Consider the following 18,137-nt stretch of genomic DNA (forward strand, 5'->3'; position numbering starts at 1 on the left):
ATGGCTTTTGGCTGTAAGTCAATGAATAACATTAATACATGCAGTTACCAAGTCACCATTAACAAATAAAGCACTACAGAGTCTCAATCTCCCCATCGGAATTCTTGAAAGTCCTATTTTTAAGGCAGTTCAAACAGAGGCGAGGCAGCCGAGCTTGGCCAGGCCGCTGGGAACACGGAGTCCTGCCTCCGAGGGCGCCCCGACTCGGAGCCTGACCTTCGGCAAAGTGTTCACTCCTATCTCCGCTTCCTCGGCCATAAAACGGGATCAGCAGACCTTCGCCACCTCATAGCAGTGTCATAAATTTCGGCCAAAAGCTTTCCAGATAAGTGCTCCTGGAAACCCAGGAGGAAAGAGTTCTCCTTCCAAAGTTTAGGAGCAAAAAAAAAAAAAAAAAAAAGATAGAGAGAGAGATTTTAAACATCAAAATAGGATGCTGTTAAGAGCTTCTAAGAGCAAAGAGCTTTGCAAAACAGAAGCAAAGACTGATGGATGATATGGAGCCTACCGATTGCTAAAGGGCCCATAAACTGCCCGGAGAATTCTGGAGTGGTATTCTCTAAATGAAAATTAGGGGAGAAATTGTTTTGGTTTGAGGTGGGAGAGAATACTGAAAATCAGGCAGCACTGCCCTATACAGGACCGCCACGTGTGGCTGCGGGAATCTATGTCCAAAGCTTGGAATATTCTGCCCAAGTCTCCTGTGCGTTATTCGGTGAGGATGGCACAGAGGGAAAAATCTTTCTGCCCTTCCTCTTCTCTTCAGACTTTCATGGACTGTCCTGGAGAGAGGCTGTGGTGGGCTCCAGAGCTGGCAGGCTGGCACTGGCCCTTGGAGGCGAGGGAGATACTGTCCATTCGCAAATACTGAGGTTTCTAAGGGAAGATGAGGACCCCCACCACCACCACCAGAGGTATGCCCGACCGCCACACCTGGAGCAGACCCCTGGGAATAGAAGACATGGTCTGGAAAGTTCGTGGTGAAATATTTCTAGGATCCTGCCAAGAATGCTCCCTCTCCCTTCCCTTCCCTCCCTCCTTCCCTGCCCTACCCCTCCATCCCCCCAGTCTCTTCCTCTCTCTCTGTCTCTCTTCCTTTCTTGCATAAAGAAATCCTTATCTTAGAATTGGCCCAACAGGAGGGGCCAAAATAGTTCAACTTGCAATTTGCTGTCTTGTTAGGAGGATAGCAGCTCCAAACCACAGAGCCCTGAGTTTGACCCTAGCCCTCTGTGGCTACTGATGACTCATCTTGATGATAATCAGGCTGAATCTTCTCTGGTGGTGTGATAACCCCGATGAGTGGAAAGAGAACTTCAATCAATTGTGCATGCCTAATAGTCGCTCTCTTTGCTGCCTTTATAGACTCTTTCTCAGTTCCCTTAATCGTCCTGGTATGTCTAAGACGATATGCTATGCATGCAGTCCTTGGGCACTGCTTAAAAAAAAAAAAAAAAAAGATAAACTGTTTTCAAACCCCTGGAGAATGTTGCCTGAGTGACAGAGGGAACAAGGCAGAAGTACCAGTTGGGAGTGGCTGGAATAGGAGAAAGTGCCCTTTAATGCTTGATTTTCTGTGGCTTTGCTTCATAACAGGGTTGCTAAGTAGGAAAGTCGCTGGAACTTGACTGCAGTAATTTTACCTTTCTTTCTTTTTATCTTTTTCTTTTTTTCTGGAGCTCTCAGTCTACTGAGGCTCCCTGCCACCCCATCCGTCTATAACTTTTCATCACTTTTTCCTCAAAGTGAGGAATACGTCCCAGAAAATGCACCTCTGTGAATTAGCAATATGCCAAGGCAATCTGAGCCTTACCGACGATGTTCCAAAGGAAGCAATGATTTGAATTCAGCTGCTCAAACAATTAGTCTCTAAGCAGGCAGCTTGAAAGTTCCTTAAAGTAACAGTGTAGATTTGGGAGGGAGAATCAGCTTGTTGGTGATTGTTTTAACTTTTCAATTAATTTAGTTATTCATCTGGTTGTGTGTGATCTTTTGAGCCTGATACTCTGCTAAATTAATCTTGATGTTAAAGTAAAATGGGAACAAGACCAATTTCTGGTGAATGAAACTGTGTACTTTCTGACTTTGAATGGTCCTTGCAGATCCATGGTAAAAATCCCGAATGAATGATCCACAATTCCACTCCAACAGTATATATAAGTTATATACACACACATATATAACATATACATATATAACTTACGTATGTAACTTATATACGTGTGTGTGTCTATACAGGCACCAAAAATTATATTATTCACAGCAGCACTATTTGTAATAGTCAAAAATTGGAAACAACTCAAATGTCCCTTGCCTGTAGAATGGATAAAATAAGTGGACATACTTATACAGTGGAGTATTACATAGCAATGAGAATGAATGAACTTCTGCTACAAAAACATACAGGAATTCCACAGGCACTGAGCAAAGAAGTCAGACACAAAAGGACATACTACAGATCTGTTTATATGAAGTTCATGAATGGTCAAAATAAGACTATGGAGGTCTCTTCTGAAAACATCTGAACAGTGAGTGTCTTTGGGGAGGGGATATAGTGACTAAAGAGGGGACAAGGGAGCTCCTGGGGTTTGGTGATGAGTATTTGCTTTGTGAAAATTCACTGAGCTGTACGGTAATGATTTATAAGCTTTTAGGTATATATGCCATACTTCAGTAAAAGTTTGCTTAAAAAATCTGCGTCAACATTATTATCAGTCTTGGTTTAGTGTTATTTCACTTCTCATCAGAATGAAAGAGATTATAATTGTGTGAATGATTTTAGGCTGCAAATAATAAGAGACCTAACTCAAAATGGTCTAAACCAGGGGTGGGCAAAACTTTTCCAATAAAGGGACAAACAGCAAAGATTGCAGGTTTTTCGGGCCATGTGGCTTCTCACAACACAAAAGCAGGCACACACAACATGTAAACAAATGAGCATGGCTGTGATCCAACAAAACTTACTGTGAACTTGGGGCTGTCTCAGAATTCCGCCTACCACCAGTTCTAACCTGAAGAATGAAATCAGGTAATATCCCAGTAGAAAATAACACATTTAAAAAAAATGGGCTTTCTCTGGCATTCCTCTTGCTTGGAGGATTTATATTTAAAACCTAACTCCACAAAAACAAAGATAGTGTGAAAGTCCTGAAACATCTTTAGCTATATGCTATAGCGGGATTGTCAAAATAGCAAATAAAATACTAAACTGTTGACATAAAAACAATCAAAATGGCAAGGGCTTTTTTCTTTCAATTTTATTTATTTCTGAACTAAGTCACTTACAGCGTTCACCTTTCCAAAGATAAAGGCATTGCAGTGAAAGTCTCTTTCCCAGTTGTCTCTCTTATGGGGATAACTGATGACTGCGGTTCCTTTGTCTTTGCAGTAGATCGTGGAAATCATTTCACATCACTACATAAAGAGCTTCCTCATCCTTTTTAACAGCTACATAATGTTCCATTTATAGGTGTAACAATTTATTTTACAATTTCCTATTGACATACATTTAGATTGTTTCTAATCTTTTGCTATTATGGAAAATTATCTATTAAATAACTTAGTCACCAGATTATTTCACATATGCTTGAGCATATACGCAGGATAAATCCTTGCAAGTAAAATTGCTGCATCAAAATATATGTCTCTTTATAATTGTGATATGTATTGCTGAATTGCCCATGATGGTGTGGTACCAATTTAAACCTTCAGCAGTAAAACTGGAGTACCTGTTTGACCACACTCTCTCCAACAGTGAATTTTGCTTGATCTTTCCTGGTCTGATAGGTGAAAATGGTATCTTATGAGTTAACTGGAGCTTTTTTCCATTTATTTCTTTTTCTGCAAACTGTCTCTTTTTTGGAATGCTAATCTTTTTCTTATTTACTTGTAGGAATCCTTAATCTTTTATAAGAATAACAATTTTTTTAAAGTTTGTTGTTTGTCTTTCGACTTTGCTGATTTTTTTTGTTGTTCTTACTGTTTTGCCTACAGAATTGTTTGACTTTATGTACAAATCAATTTCTTTTATGGATTCTGGATTTTATACTATATTTCAAAGGGCCTACCATAGTCCAAGATTATGTGAAAAATTACCCAACAATTTACTCTGTCATGCTTGAGATTTTCTTTCTCTTTTATTTCTAAATATGTCAAGCCATCTGGAATTTATCATGGTGAAGGATGTAAAGGTTTGCATCCAACTTTAATTCCCCTCCCCCTCCCAGAGGGCTACTCAGTTGCTCAGACATCTTTTATTGAACAGACCACCTCTCTCCACTGATAAGAGATGCCATTTTTTCATATATTAAGTGTCTTTTTGTATTTGAGTCCGTTTTTGTCCTACTGAGCTGCCTGCCTGTTCAGGTACCATTCCTTTCCAATTATTATAGCTTTACCTTTTAATAGCTAACACAGCTAGGCAACCTTTGCTTTCCTTTTTCAGGACTTTCCTGCGTACAGTTGCTTGTTTATTTTTCTGTATTAATGTTATAATCAACTTGTATCTTTTAAAAAAACCCTTTTTAAAAGTTGAAGTTTTTTTTTACATGTATAGATAATTTAGGGAGAATAACATTTTTATGATGCCTTATTATCTGAAATCATGGATATCGTTCCATTTGTCCAAGTCTCCTTTTTGAACCTCACTACCTTTAAATGTCTTCTTCACTGCTTAAGTTTAACCCTAGGAATTTACGCTTTTTGTTGCTAAAACAAATGGGGTTCTTCCTTCCATTATACATTCTGATGACATAACTGATTGCTTTTTTAAGGACTTTTAAAAACCAAAGAAAAAGATTTATTTTTATCTTAATAAATGGAATTTTCTAAACCATAATAAGTAACCCTAGGACTTACAATTTAATTCTGTTCAAAAGTATTTCAAAGGGAAAAAAAATCCCCAAATTCATACAAGGAAAATGATATTAGGAACAGATTAAAATATCTTTTAAAAATTGTTTCTTGATTCACGTATAGAACAAATAAATAGAATCCATATACTCTTCTTGTTCTCACAAATCACTCACTGTGCATCTTCTGCATAGTAAGACACACATATTGTTTTTACTCAGTGCTGCTCAGGAAGCCCTCCTAGTTACTTACCTCCCCCCAGGAGTGGGCTGGCAGCTCAGCTATTCTGATTTTTTTTTCACCTCGGTCTTAAGAGACAAACACTGCTGGGAACTAGAGATGGCAACTCAGGCAGAGACGAGGACGCCTCGTGCTTCCCCCACCTGCCCGCTCCCCGCTGCGTAGCCTGGGAAAGCAGTGCAGTGCGTTCCCAAGAAGTCACAGCTCTCCCCAAACTGAGAACAGTTCCAAAGTCAGCTGGAAAGAAGAAACGGGGAAGTCCTGTGAGGGGACCTCCAGGCGGGTAACCTGGGAAGAGGCATGGAGGAGCAAGCTGTTCTGGGAGGGGAGCCTGGGGCTGACAGGATGCTGGGCTGTGTTGCCTGAGGGTGGAGCTCCCTTTAGCGAGTGGGGTCTCACTCTCAGAACTGAGCCGGCAGGCTCTCTGACTTTGGAAGAACCACTGACTGGGCTACGAGAGGAAGGAGTAGGGGTGACTTTTCACCTCTCCTTTCAGGCAGGGGAGGGACTGGAGGCTTACAACCTGCTCTTCCTGACACCTGACCAGCCTTCTTACAGGCAAAACCCCTACTGATCTCATTGCTTGGGTTAACTGATGGCCTCTCTGTTTCTTGAAAGGCAATTAAGAGGTCTTTTGCATAGTAACAGTAGCAAGGAGTAGCAAGGTTCCGGAGCACCGGTCCTTATCTCTGTCCTTTTTGTGGATTCCCTTACTTTAATCCTAACAACAGCCCCATCAGTTAAATATGACTATTATTTCAACTCACAGATGAGGCGCGGGGAAATAAGATGGCAGAAGACAGAGTCAGGGTCTGAAGTCAAGTGTCTGCCTTGGATGAGCGTGCTCAGTACCACCACACTTGACTCTTCTGAAAATTAATAGCGAACTTCAATATTTTGAAATAAGGCTGGGCAAAGAGATTAAAGTTGTTCCTATGTATTGACTTCTTCTTCCTACAATTTTACATATTATATTTATTTTAAAATGTGGGTTTTACTTATATTGACAGGGCTCATGTCAACGTAGGTATCTGTAAACTCCGTTCACAGGCATATAATGTTTTTTCCTTTAAGTGATACCCATACTCACAAAGACATTGGAAGCATAAATAACAGATCAGCCAGCATGTTTATTCTGCAGTGCTCTGAAGATCATTCTGCTTGTGGCTATAATGCTGTACTCACAGTTTATAACATTCTTCCAGAGATGTGTGTGTTGTGTGTGTGTGTGTGTGTTGTGTGTGTTTATGAATAATATAATTTCCTTGTGGGTGTGAATTTCACCCTCTCTGATTCCTGTGCCCTGACCATATTGCTAGGCAACACCAAGCAACATACAGCCCACATTCTCCTAATTCCTTTGGATGTTTCACAAATGGACTTTTGCTTTTCTAGACAAGCAGAATCACACCAGTGGGTTTAGGATTTTAGATTTTTAAGTCATCAGGTGTCCACTCAGAGGTAAGCCAAAGGACCAGAACTATCAAAAATCGGCAGAACAGGGGAAGAGCTGGCGTTAAGGCGAAGGCACACATTTGTTTTAAGTCTTTGGCTGATAATTCATTAGTGAAATCAAATGTGGTTCTTGTAGGTGACATCCAGGAGGGAGAGGGTGCTGGCTTCCTTTCAAAGTACTCCTGGGGCTTGGAGGGTAACTATGCAGGGAATACTCTTCCGGAGACTGGTGATGCCACACACATACAATTCGCCAGATGAAAATTGGGTGCGCATCTCCTCGGTCAACATAGAGAGTAATATTTTCAGCTCAGACTCTAGGGTTTAGCAGAGCACAGTGAATGGATCCTGCATCCCAAGCTAAAGTCACTTACAGTCCTCTGCCCTCTGTTTCTAGGCTTCAGAAGGCACGGAGGACACCAGAATTGGCCTACTGTGGACAAATGCACAGCACTGCATCACTACCAGAAAGATCTCTCGGTTTTTCCCCATCCATTCAAGCCAAACCTCAGGCAACCACAGGCAGCAGAACACTCCAGTCTTTACATGGCTGGCCGACAGGACTGAAGAGGTGTTCCTTGCCCAAGCCAGACCGTCTGTGATGGCACTCCAACCTGGCACTCAGCTTATGAAAGCAGGAGTCACATGACAGGACCTTCTCTGCAGGCTTAAGAAAAAAGAACTACAACGTTTTTGCCAGTTGGGAGATGAAAATGAAGTGGACATGGGACCACTGGTAAGATCTAAATGTGTGGGAAAATATGGTTGTATTAGTTATCTAAGGCTATGTCACAACGTCCCCCCAAAGCTTAGCAGTTTAAAACAATAGGAAACATTTATTCCTTCACATGGTTTCATTGGGTCTGGAACTGAGCAGTGTCTTATCTCGTTCTTGTTGGTTCTGTCTCATGATATGAGACACTTTTACCAGTTTCCTCTGTGTCTCTTTCAGAGATAGGACTCTGTCATTTTAACAGGTGACTCAGGTCATTCTTGTAACCTGGTGTGTTTGGGACATCCTGTTCTATTAAAATAAGTCAAAACGCCTGGAAAACTTCACTTGGTGACGCACGAGTTGTATGAAATGCATTCAGTTGGATTCTGTCCTGGATGTTAGACTTAGGTCTGTTCATTTAACCCTTACTTACAAAGGCTTACTAGGTTCCGGGCCTAGTGGGTGGTGAACAATGAACCCAGCTCACAGGAGCTCCATCGAGGAAACAGCCCCGTTCAGCCCAAGTGCTGGGAAGAAGAGGAGCTCGGGGCCACAGTAGCTCCCTGACATTGGAGGTGAGAAAGTCTTCCCAAAGGAAGGGCTTTCCACGCTGAGGCAAAAGGGATGATGAGGTGGTGCTCATCAGGCAACAGAGAAGGAAAGTATTCCTGGCAAGGGAAAAAGGAAAAACGCAAAGGTTTTCGGTTTTGATCCAGCACTGTGCTCTTGGCAACCAAAAAGCAAAGCGTGTTGGTGTTTGTGTGCGGGAGAGGCTCCAGATAAAGCCACGGAGATAAACTGGAGTTGAAATAAGATGAGAAAAAGTATGATGACTCTGAAAGTCAGGTGTGAATTTGGGGGAGGTATAATCAGTCTTAAATCACTTGGAGCCGGGGACGGGTGGAGGGGGGAGATAATTTAGGAGGCTGTTGGCCATTGGAGGGATGGAAGAAATGGGAACCTCTCTGAAGCTATTTCAGAGGTAGATTCCGCAGGACTGGATGACTGACTGGGAGGGGCTGGAACCAGGCCGCTCCCAGGTTTCTAGGACGGGCAGTTAGGTGTTTTCACTTCAACAGGGACCCACAGGTGGAAGAGCACTTTGGGAAAAGGAGAGTGAAGGGTGAGTTTGATGTTTTGAGTTTGAGGAAGAAAGAACGAACAGCCAAATTAAAGTCGAGAGTCCTGCTGGGAAGCGGGCCGTTTGGCGGTGGTCAGCGGCAGGGCAGGCGTCTCCTAATTTCTCTTTAAACCTTACTTAGTTTGCATCACTCCCCTGTCCCCCACACGCTCCCACCCCTTCTAACGCAGGCTGGTCCTAACAGGCTTTTCAACCCTTTTCCCACTTCAGGATGGAGGGGTTGAAAGGATGGTCCTGCGTTATGAACTGCTGCATTTACAAAATTCAGGAGCTGGCGTCTTAAGTTTTGTATAAAGAAAATACTCTTAGGGTGGCTATCAACCGTGACCTAATGGTTCCATGTTTACCAGGACAGTGTACAAAAGGGACTCCAACTCTTTTCAGTTCTGAATTTATCTGGGTACTAGTGATCCCTCCTCCGTATTAGCACTGGCAACCGATCGCACTGTGGATACATTTGTAATTAGGTAAGCCTGCAACCCTACCTTCCTTTGCCTTCTGCAGTTATTAATTTTTTTTTTTTTGCTGGAATTCACAGAGCTTAAGCAAATTAGACATTTGAAAACATGCACCTTTGTTTTGTGCTGTGAGCAACCAGCCAGAGGCATTTAAACTTGTGAGGGTGACTAAGAAAATAAGATCTCTGCTATTGTGCAGAGAAATCTGAGGAATTTTATCCATCCTTCAGTTCCTTCTAAATGGCTCATTGTCTGCTATCTGTATGGTACGGGTCTAGGACAGATTTCTTTCTGAACTTCACAGCATGGGTGGAAGAGAGTAATTTGGCCTTTCGTTTTTCCTGGCAGTCGGTGCCAGTCCATTTATATGGTATGTTCACAGGAGAGCTGACAAGTGTTGAGAGGTTTTATTCAATATGCTTTTTTTAAAGTAGAAAGAAATCCGTAAAAATAGGTACTTTTAAGCTAGTTTTCCTAGTTATTCTTAAGATCATAACCAGTTCTGTTTCATTAAGGAGTTCCACTTCACAGAGCCTAACTGGCTGTGTTAAACGGTCTGGGCTGTGTTTAATATTCATGATAAAACCATATACAACACGGACAGTTTTTAATGATAAAAATGCAAAATCACATTATTTTTCTGTGTAACTTGTAAAAGCCATTCCTTCTAAAATGGGGCTGCTTATGCTAATTTGTTATAGTTAGTGAGTTGCAGGCAGCTCTGTGAATTTACTTTTCTTGGCAGTTCTAGAATATCCTGCCATAACACATACTGAAAAACTGTTTGATGGATTATGAAAATCTGGATGCACTAAAGGTACATCTTGTGCAAACCATAAAATAAATACATGATTACATTTTAAAAATCTGTTATCATATCAGGTTAAAGAAATTGTCATTATAACAACCCAAGGAAAATTAAACCTTTTTGGATGGAAGATATACTTTCCATTTGTACATCCTGTAAATATTTTTAATATCCAGTGCTGGCTCAGTTTTGTGGGTCTTTCAGAAAAAAACTGCCTGCTGGAGGTCCACAGGATTCTATCTAGAACCCACCCTGGGGATAGGTAACCAACCCCTCACGGCTGTAGTTGATAGTCTTAGTAAAATGTAAGAAATGCTAGTGGTCAGGATTATTGGTGCAAAATATATTTTGAAATTTTCAGCATTATTTCTAACCAAGCCAGCCACGTTCTGTTATTTCAAGGATGTTGAGTTCCTGGGTCTGTCAATATTAGTGCTGCCACAGATAAATGACTGCTTTGTTATATTCATAATAAATGAATCAGGTATAGAATTTGGTTTTGTGCTGTGCTGTAACTACACTTAACCAACTCCTCTGAAGCACTCTCTAACCTCTAGGAGCTTAGATTTCTGGAAGATGAAGGGATGTTGGGAAGAAACAAAGACATTTCATTTGTTCACTTACTCAACAAGTAGAAATTGAGAATCTACTTTGTACAAGGCCCTTTGTTACACTTTCCTGGGGCCTTGGGAATAAGCTGTGGCCAATACAGGAGATTTGGTTCAGATCCTTGTATTCGATCAGGGAGACTAAACGTGAAACAACAAACGATACAACTAATTACTTAATAATTGTGGGAAGCGTTTCAAAAGATACCTACAAGGTGGGTTGAGGGCCACTAACCAGGGTCGGGAGGAGGAACAAGCCTTTTTTAAAGGGAGTGCTTAAAGTTTAAATTGGGTTTGGAATGAACTGGGATAAAAATCTTAATTGTGTCAAGTTAAAAAAAAAAAAAAGAATTCATGCATTTAAAGCTAAAGAGCAGAAGGCCTCTAAGAGGAGGATGGTGCAGTTTGGTGATGATCTCACACAGGCAGGAAAATACCCTTGCACGTGCTGAAGCCAATTTCTTACCACTTCAAGGAATGGTTTTTAATCTTAGGGTAAAACTAAGATATTATATTTCACTTAAGAAGGAGGAAAAGTGGATAAGGAATGCAGATGGCCAATTAACTTCCTCAGTGAAACTTCATGCGCGTGATAAAAAATGTAAAGTTTAACATTAAAAAAAAAAAAACTTTAACATGCTTTTATATGTTTATGAAAGCTTCAAATTGATTAAAACTCTTCAGTGACAAGGTTGGGCTCCTTGATCAGTGAACGTCCTCGCATGTTTCTAAGCAAAATGGAATGAGTTTATTTGAAGTGGAGACAAAAGGACAGAGCTGTACAAAAAGAAAGCCTACATTGACGAAGAAAAGTCAAGTATGCCATTAAAATGATTTTTGCAATTTATTCTTTCAATGATACATTTCAACCAAACCTAATTAATTTTAAATTCCTAGCACAATGTGCACTTACAGAAAATGTGCCATTAGAGAGAGAGAGAACCAGAAGGAAATGTAATCATCTCCTAGGCTTAGATTAGGTAAACATGTTAATTTACATTTAATATTTGAATAGGCATATGTACGTTATTGAAAAAATCAAGGAATCCAAACATTGAAATGTCTCTCCATCCTGTTCCCACATCTGCTTAGTTCCCAACGATCGTTGACCACACCCTGGAAGTTATTATCAGTCATGTGTGTGTATGCAGGCTTTTTAGGACATACCAGCAGATCTCGATACAAGCTTGTCTCTTTTTGTGCAAAAGCTGAAGTTCTGAGCACACCGTTGAGCCTTCACTTTATTCCTGCTAATTTCCTGCAGATCTTTTTGTATCAGTATGCAAATCCTTTCACTTTTGTTTTTTTCAAACAGCTGTAGAGTATTACACTGCATGGATGTACCCTAATTTATTTGACTTTTGGGTTGTTTTTAATAAACGGTTCTGCAGGGAACAACCTTATGTGTGGTTAAGTATACTTAACAAGTATACTCAGAAATGCAGAATCTGCCAGTGAAAGATAGAGTCATTAGTAATGAGAGCAGCTATTGCCAAAAATGCCCTGCCTTTGCACTAACTTAAAGATTGCACTCATTTATGCTTCCACCAGCCATACAGGAGAATGTTTATTTTCCATTTGGTGTTCTCAGTCTTTTAGATTTTTTTGGTGAGTGATTAGAGAAAAATGGTATTTCATGTTTTCATTGTTTATTTCTTTTAAGATTTTCTATTGGACTTCTAGTCCTTTTCCCTCCCTCAATTTGAAAAAGCCCTTTTATATTAGGAAGGTAAGATCTTTATTAGTACAATGAGTTGCAAATATTTTTTTCCCACTTTCTCATTTGTTTTTTGACTTGCTTGGGGTGGCTTTTGCCACAGAAGTTTTATTTTCATGTTGTTGAATTTATCGGTATTTTCTTTCATGGCTTTTGGATTTGACTCCTGGTTGGAAAGGGCAACTGTACTCCAAGATCATTAAGAGAGCGTCCTGTTTTTCTTCAAGCGCTTGAGTAGTTTTCATTGTCTTCAAATTTTTTTATCCATTTGGAATTTGTCCTGGAGTAAGATATGAATTTCCCCCCTACAATGCTACTCAGTTACATCAGGGTCAAGTATTGAATTGTCCGTATTTTCACACTGTTTTTGTGATGTCTTTTTAATCTCCTGTTTATTTGGATCAATATCTGAACCTTTTTTTTTTAATACATATTTTTACACATTTCCACTCTTAAAAACGTTCCCATGCTGTTTCTCTGTTTAGGCTCCTTTTAGGTAATTGCAGTGTTTACTCTTTTTTTTTTTTTTTTAATTTTAAATATGGTTTTTCCTCTGAACAAAGCTTGCATTAGGGGCTTCCTTGAGCAATATCTTGTGAAAGTTATACGGAATGAAAAATGTGTTTGCAATTATGTGAGAATATTATTCACATCAGAGCTAATTCTGCAAAAGCTGAAATCGTGTGAAAAAGAAAAATCAGTTTCAAGTGAAATTCCCTTAGTCCCAGTGAACGTCCATATACTCAGGTCAGAAATATTTCTTTATTTTCCATCATGTATTTTAAAGTACTTAAAGATGGATCAGTCGTGGGGCAAAGAATTGGAAGAAAGTGTTTTTGATCTATCTCAGAATCCCTCAGTGAGGTTACTTACAGACTTATCCTTAAATCACATTTATGGCAGGCTGGTTTTGTCACTTTTTAAAAAATATTTTTAAATTGGAAACAACAGCGGGCTGGTTATGTAATACTTGTAATTGCAGGATTTTAGTGAAAATATCAGGCCTGCATGTTTTAGATAATCATGTGCAGAGTCGGGGGTGAAGGTAGAAAAGGGGGGAGGGGCAGAGCCATATCTGATGATTTACCCTCTGCGGGGGCACATGGGTGATTTCTGGTGCAGTTTAATCTGGAAGATTATGCAGCTGAGAATAAGAGATCCAGTAGATACTCTCCAGACACCAGAGTCTCACGCGTTTATTTGAAACCCGAGGCACACAGGCTGCATTAAACACTTGCCCACTCGCTCATGTCCTGTTCCTAACTTTCCTTAATCAAACAAGGGCTGTTTGAAAAGCTTGAAATTAGTATTCATGTAAACAGGGAAATGCTGAAACCAGCTGGCATTCCGTAAGTGAAATCAGTAGAACAGGAACTTGGAACACTTTTTTTCCCTTGATCATTTTGCTAGGTCGTCACCATAAACGACCCAAACTTAGGTCAGCCCTCTGACTCTTCTTGGGGAAGACGTCAACATGAGTGTTTTACAGGGTTTACTGAGTTATTTTAAAACATATGTTGTGTGTAATATAGATGTGGTTATTTATAAAAATAAAACTTCTGCTGTACACCAGAAATTGACACATTGTAACTGACTACACTTCAATAAAAAAAAAAAATGGTGTCAGGGCAAAATTGAAAACTAGATTATACATGCAGGCAATTATGGGTTTTAGAATAAATTGGTGTATTAGGCCAAGGTTACCAATTTGAGGGGAGCATCAATCAACCGTGGGTGTAATTTCCATTACTGGTGTTTTAATTCAGAAAAATGTGTTGCATACGAACTACTAAATGAAGGAAATAAAGCCATGAATAGAATATGAAAAAAATTTAAAAAAATAAAACATCTGTTTGACAATTGGGGAAGAATGACATAGTAGGCTAGAAAAAAAGAAAGCAGTTTCATTACTACCAGACACGGAGCAGAATTAGTCTTAGCTGAATCTCATTTACGAAATGGAAATAAAAAGAGAAATCCAAGTTACTTTCTAAGTTTGTATCAGAATATCTTTCCTCTTCACAATATTGATCCTGAAATTTAAATGGACACATAAAAAATGCAAGTCCAATCTCCTCGTTGGAAACTTCATATAATTGCTTGAGAAAAATCTCATTAACTATACGCTGAATAGTTTTTGCCCATAATTAACGACATGCATAAACATAAAAGCATGAAGTCACAATTAATTTAAACTTGCTCATTCAATGTTCAACTCTCTATTTTCCATAATCTAAAGGGAGAAAAAAGCATTACTGAGAAATTATCCACATTTCCTTTAAAGAAAGTTTATTGAATACGAGCAGTGAACTGCTTTCTTGTGGGAAATGACTGACCCATGTGTGAATTTTTTTCTCAGAGTAAGGAAACAGGCATATCAAAATTGGGATTAGGAGTGGGTAGGCGTAGCCAGCTCAGTGGTAGAGCGTGTGCTTAGCATGCATGAGGTCCTGGGTTCAATCCCCAGTGCCTCCATTAAAAAAAAAAAATTAGAATTAGGAGACTGGGAGGACTTAAATGCTACATGTAATTATATGTACATCTATGCTCTAAAAATAACACTTTGTTGGGCTTACCTACACAATAGTGCAACAACCTACCAGAGGTGATTTGTGATAATCTATGGTCACTATGCAGCGGATGAGAAGCGAATAGATGGTTACTATTGATGAATGAAGAAATGACTGGAATAAGAGGGAAGGCGTGGATAAAGGTGGTTACTTTGTCCTAAAGCACTGAAGGCAAGGATTACAGCTTGTATTTCTTTTTATAACCTTTAGTTCCTGAAATGGCTTTCATTGTTTGCTGATTTTGTTGCCTGAGCAGAATGAGTCTCCCTGTTCAATTCCTTTGATTCCTTTTTAGTGGTTCTTCATGAAAACTGCTTGTGAGAAATTAAAATTGAAAAGGGTTTTTTTTTTTTTAAAGCAAAGGAAGACGGATATAAAGTCAAATTATTGTTTGGTTAGTGCAGGAAACAATTACATGAATTGAAAACTTCCTTTCCTGATATTTCAGACATTCTGGGGTTTGTGTTTTCTTAAATCAATGGGTGTATGAAACACATTCTCTGCTTAAGGGGATAAGACATGGTGCCTATTCATTATGCAAATTATTTTATTGGCGTGACACAGTTTATCCTCCCTTATATGTAACAGTTAAGTCTAGAGTAAGTGTCTCAGGTGATGCAGGTCACAGCATTTCAGAAAGAAGGCTCCATGAACTATCAGCTCAGGAACGTTTTCCTGAAACAGACCAAGGTCAGTTTTTTCTCTGCTCCCACAGGTTGCCTATAACTGGCCTGGAATCAGAGCCCTGGATTGCTCATGCCTGCAGAAGAACAAAGGGCAGGACTGGTGGAATTCAAGAACTTTGTACATAATCTTGGGAAAAGTGCTTCACGCGTCCCTGGGGGCACTTTGCCGGTGTGGGGTGCCTGTGTGTGTTCCCCACCACAATCAGTCTTTTTTCCTGGAAAGTTCCCTTTCCCAAGTTAGTAGCTGAAGATGCCATGGAACGGGTGGAGCTGGTACCGACGAGGATTAGGTTTGAACGAAAACGTGGTGATTTCAGAGGGTTCGCTGCAGCCCCTGAACCTGGGGAGAGGCCTTGTGGGTGACAAGCTGTCCAGTGAAACCATATCAAAATGTCATTCCTCTCAGTGTGAGTGAAGGTGACATTAGAGGGGAATGTAAGACAGCTCAGGGAAAGACAGGAAGGGCCTCCGTTTCTGATAGGAATGGAGATAGGGCCAGGTCCGTTTGACGTCATCGTGAGATTCCTTTGCCTCTGAATTCATTCTCAGCAGGCTCCCTGGAAGTCTTTCTAGTCCTCTGGGATTCTCTGGTTCTTGTCTTAGATTTCTTCTTTCCAGTAATTACCTAAAAGCACGTTCCTGACTGCGCGTTTCTAGTAATCACCTCCTGCTTTGAAAGAGCCCCTGGTGGTCAGAGTCCAGTCTCCTGCTCTCACCTCACATGCCTGTCTCCAAGTCTCTCTAAAGTCCAAGGTGCAACTCTGAATTCTAGGAATTCCCTGACCCTTGGCTCCGGTCCCAGAATGAACACTTGCCTGAATCAGTCCTCAGGTCGTTCTTCACAAATCAATACATCCCTAAATCACCCTGTGTAGACTGCTAAACTACTGAAATCTTTCTTCTCGATCTGGAATTTTGAGAAACAAACATTTCTTCAGGGATACTAGCAAAACCAGAGTCTCTGGGCGTCTGCTAAATCCTACCTCTGTTGACTCATTCTGTTGCTTGACGAGCTATTCTTTTGATTTGTTTGATCTAATTATAGCTGAAAAGCTTTGACAGCTTGCTGTGGTCAGTATGTCATCCTGACCCTTACTTAACAAATGGCAGTGTTCTAACTACGTGCTGGTGCTGAAATGCTCTCTTCTTCCTCCGACAGAAAAGCACTCTATTGGACTTCTTTCTTTTTCTCGAGAGGAGACGGTTGCTGCTGTTCCAACATGCTTCTATATTTGACTTGCCATCACACTTGTTTTTCTTAAGACTTTTCTGTGTTTTCCAGATTTTCTACACTGTTCATATATGACTGCCATCTAAAAAAGTCATCTGAATAGAAACATAATCCCCCTCAAATAAAAAAAATAGGAATGTTGAAAAATAATGTATGTCGATGCACACACCCATATGCAACTTTTAAATAAAGGTTTCCCACTAGGAAGTTTTGATAATAGTGATATTTGATATTGACCTGTCGTTTTCCCATGTCATAGCTGTTTGCATCTATCTTGTATTGGAGGTGGGGCAGCTGAGTAGTTACAAGTCAGATGCTTCAGATCTTGCCTTTGCCCCTTACCAGATCCTCCCTGGGCTGGGTGTTGAACTTCTCTCAGCCTCAGTCTGATCTCTGGATCGATCTCATAAAGTTGTTGCGAGGATTTGCTGGAACAAGGCTTGTAATGTGCTGAGAGGGTCTGGATCGTGGGAAATGTTTAGTTCACGTTCCTTACTGTCTGATTCCCCACCCCGTCAACACTCCTGTGAAAAAGTAGGGCATGAGGGATTATCTTCATTTTACCAAAGAGGAAAATCGTGTTCAGAGAGATTAAACAAAATGACAAGCCATTCTTTAGTTCTTAAACTGTCAATTGCAGCCTTCATACCAGGACTGTAAAGGGCCATTACATGAGTTGGCTGGGACCTTTCCTGGGGGTGGAGCAGACACACAGGGAACCTGAAACACCCGTTGAACTGCTCTTGTGGGGTTAGGAGAACCCCTACGGGTCTGACCCTGTCAGATACCCTTCGTGGTCACAGAGCTAATGCCCAAAGTACAATCTGAGCCGAACATAACCAAGGCAGGTTCGAACAGTCTTAATTTTTTAAAATTCTTTTTTAAAAAACCTTTTTATTTATTTATTGTTGAGGGGGAGGCAATTAGGCTTATTTGTTCATTTATTTCTTCTTAATGGTGGTGCTGGGGTTTGAACCGAGGACCTTGTGCTTGCTAGGCATGCACTCTACCACTGCACTATACCCTCCCCCTGCTCTTCACTGTGACTGTGTAGCTACTTTCAAAATTCAGCTGCCTTGGTTAATGTGGCTTTGCAAAAAGGGCACACACAGGAGCTTGGAACCGCCAGATGCTGGCCGGCCCTTGCCTTTTTTGGGCACATGTGTTCATCCAGCAGCTTTATATGAGACAGGGCTCCTCTTTTTAAACTACTTGGAAAGTAATGCATCTCATCAGCTAATGACAGAAATGCACCATGTGATTTCTTCTTACCAGTTTCATTTCTTTTACGAGATTAAAGTTACCTTCTCATAGCACTCTTATGCCATTCTTTGGCAAGTAAGAATTTTCTTTTTCCTAAAGAATTAGTTTTAAAAACAAATTCAGCTCTTTCAAAATGAAGTGAAATGTTAAAATGTTTCAGCTAGGAACAATCTCAGCCCTCATTCTGTTGTGCTTCGTGCAAAAAATATTCTTGGACAGTTCAGCTTTACGAGAGAGAAACTGTAAGTGAAAAATTCCCAATAAACAATGAAAGAGTAATAATTCATATGGTTAAAGATTTTTTTTTGTTCACTGATGAACTCGGTTAGTGATATCTTTAATTTATGGCAGTGAAATATTAGGAGTCAGTTGACCAGCAAAATCTCTGAAATCA

General features: G+C 40.2%; 1 long non-coding RNA gene across 1 annotated transcript; it reads left to right on the forward strand.

Annotated features, from left to right (window-relative positions):
- Window positions 1-178: 178 nt before the first annotated feature.
- Window positions 179-17,909, forward strand: LOC141573763 (uncharacterized). The gene is made up of 3 exons (XR_012499881.1): window positions 179-914; window positions 6,944-7,282; window positions 15,279-17,909. It is a non-coding gene; the product is annotated as an uncharacterized LOC141573763 (long non-coding RNA).
- The last annotated feature ends 228 nt before the right edge of the window (window positions 17,910-18,137 follow it).

Source organism: Camelus bactrianus, chromosome 17, assembly GCF_048773025.1.
Source record: "Camelus bactrianus isolate YW-2024 breed Bactrian camel chromosome 17, ASM4877302v1, whole genome shotgun sequence".
In the NCBI taxonomy this organism is placed as follows: Eukaryota; Metazoa; Chordata; class Mammalia; order Artiodactyla; family Camelidae; genus Camelus; species Camelus bactrianus.